The sequence below is a fragment of the Argentina anserina genome, unplaced genomic scaffold, assembly GCF_933775445.1.
Source record: "Argentina anserina unplaced genomic scaffold, drPotAnse1.1, whole genome shotgun sequence".
Classification (NCBI taxonomy): Eukaryota; Viridiplantae; Streptophyta; class Magnoliopsida; order Rosales; family Rosaceae; genus Argentina; species Argentina anserina.
Window position 1 is genome coordinate 230001 of NW_026089410.1, and position 2500 is coordinate 232500.

The following is a 2500-nucleotide window of genomic DNA, read 5'->3' on the forward strand; positions in this document are numbered from 1 at the left end:
GCCTTGCCTTGCATTGGCCTTGGTTGCCCCTGCCTTGCCAATATTGGCACTGCCTTGCTTTGCCCTTGCCTTGGCTTGCTCGGCATTGGAACTGCCTTGCTTTGCCCTTGCCTTGGCTTGCTCGGCATTGGAACTGCCTTGCTTTGCCCCGGCCTTGCCTTCTCGGCATTGGCATTGCGTTGCCTTGATTTGCAGTGGCCTTGGTCAGCTCGGCATTGGCATTGGCATTGGCATTGGCACTGCCTTGCCTTGCCTTGCCTTGCCTTGGCGTTGGTTGTCCCTGCCTTGCCCTTGCCCTTTCTTGGCCTGGCCTTGCCTTGGTTTGCTCGGTATTGGCATCGCCTTGCCTTGCATTGGCATTTGTTGCCCCTGCCTTGGCCTTGGTTGCCGCTGCCTTGCCCTTGCTTGGCCTGGCCTTGCTCGGCATTGGCATCGCCTTGCCTTGCATTGGCATTTGTTGCCCCTGCCTTGCCCTCGGTTGCCCCTGCCTTGGCCTTGGTTGCCGCTGCCTTGCCCTTGGTTGCCGCTGCCTTGCCCTTGCCTTGCTCGGCATTGGCATCGCCTTGCCTTCCATTGGCATTTGTTGCCCCTGCCTTGGCCTTGGTTGCCGCTGCCTTGCCCTTGCTTGGCCTGGCCTGGCCTTGCCTTGCTCGGCATTGGCATCGCCTTGCCTTGCATTGGCATTTGTTGCCTCTGCCTTGCCCTCGGTTGCCCCTGCCTTGGCCTTGGTTGCCGCTGCCTTGCCCTTGCTTGCCCTTGCCTTGCTCGGCATCGGCATCGCCTTGCCTTCCATTGGCATTTGTTGCCCCTGCCTTGCCCTTGCTTGGCCTTGCCCGGCCTCGTCTTTCCCTTTCCTGGCACTGCCCTCGTTGTGGCTTGCCTGGCCTTGCTTGCTTGACACTGCCCTTGCTTGTCCTTGCCTTGTGCTTTGGCTTGCCTGGCCTTGCTGCCTTGCCTTGCTCGGCATGGCACTTGCTCGGCCTTGCTCGGCATGGCACTTGCTCGGCCTTGCTCGGCATGGCACTTGCTCGGCCTTGCTCGGCATGGCACTTGCTCGGCCTTGAAAGGCATGGCACTTGCTCGGCCTTGAAAGGCATACCATATGCCTTGGCGAGGCTAATATCCCTGCCTGGCGAGGCTAATTTGCCTGCAGGAATGAAGGCTGAATGGGCTAGCGAGGCTAGTATTCCTGCCTGGCGAGGCTAATATCCATGCAGGAATGCAGGCTGAATTGGCTAGCGAGGCTAATATCCCTGCCTAGCGAGGCTAATATGCCCGCAGGAATGCAGGCAGAATGGGCTAGCGAGGCTAATATCCCTGCCTAGCGAGGCTAATATGCCCGCAGGAATGCAGGCAGAATGGGCTAGCGAGGCTAATATCCCTGCCTAGCGAGGCTAATATGCCCGCAGGAATGCAGGCAGAATGGGCTAGCGAGGCTAATATCCATGCCTAGCGAGGCTAATATGCCCGCAGGAATGCAGGCAGAATGGGCTAGCGAGGCTAATATCCATGCCTAGCGAGGCTAATATCCCTGCCTGGCGAGGCTAATCTCCCCGCCTGGCGAGGCTAATAGCGTGTGAGACAACACACAGACAACACGGAGACAACACACGGACAACACGGAGACAACACGCCTGGCGAGGCTAATTCCCCTGCCTGGCGAGGCTAATTCCCCTGCCTGGCGAGGCTAATATGGCTGCACGCTAGCATGCCAACGAATGCCAAACCTCGAAAACTCAATTTTTTTTCAAATATCCCCCTGCATTTTATGTTGCAAACCTATAGGGGACGATTTTTAGGACATTTTAAGATTGACATATCGTCATTTGGTCGAGTTTTCAGTTTATTTTGATTTTCTACATCTCAGAAACGAGAAATATCATATCAAATCGAAAACTCATCCAAATGACCTGAAATCAACTTCTAAATTTCTCTAAAATCATTGCTTACAGTTCTGAACCATAAAAGATATACACTTTTACAAGTGAAACGGAGTTGGAAATTTCCAAAGCCAAGAACGCGACATGGCCTTGCCTAGAGTGCAAATGCCATGTCAAGGCCGCATTCTGTTCAACTTTGCCCGCACTATAATTTGACCATAAATAAGTCTCTATTTTAAGGAAATTTTGCAAGTGGTAGCAGTCCGAAACATCAAGCGGTTTGTCATTTTCGATTTTCGACATTCTGCCCCTTTTGGAAAATAAAAACAAATACTTCTGGGTCGAAATTAAATATGGCCTTTTTCCACAAGGTGCCTGACATTATTCTGAGTGTCCCTGCAAAAAATCTCGATTTTATACCAAATGTACAATTAGTTATGGCGTTTGCCCCTCCTCGGAAATCCCATGTTTCCCCCTGCCCTTCCCAGTTTTCTCCAATATGCTCTATAGGGGAGTAGTGGTTCTCTGCAAAATGACCCCCTTGCAGAGACCGCCTCCCCTGCCCCCAGTAGTCCCTCCCCCTTCCCCCAATTGCTTATATACGATATTTGCTGCCTCGA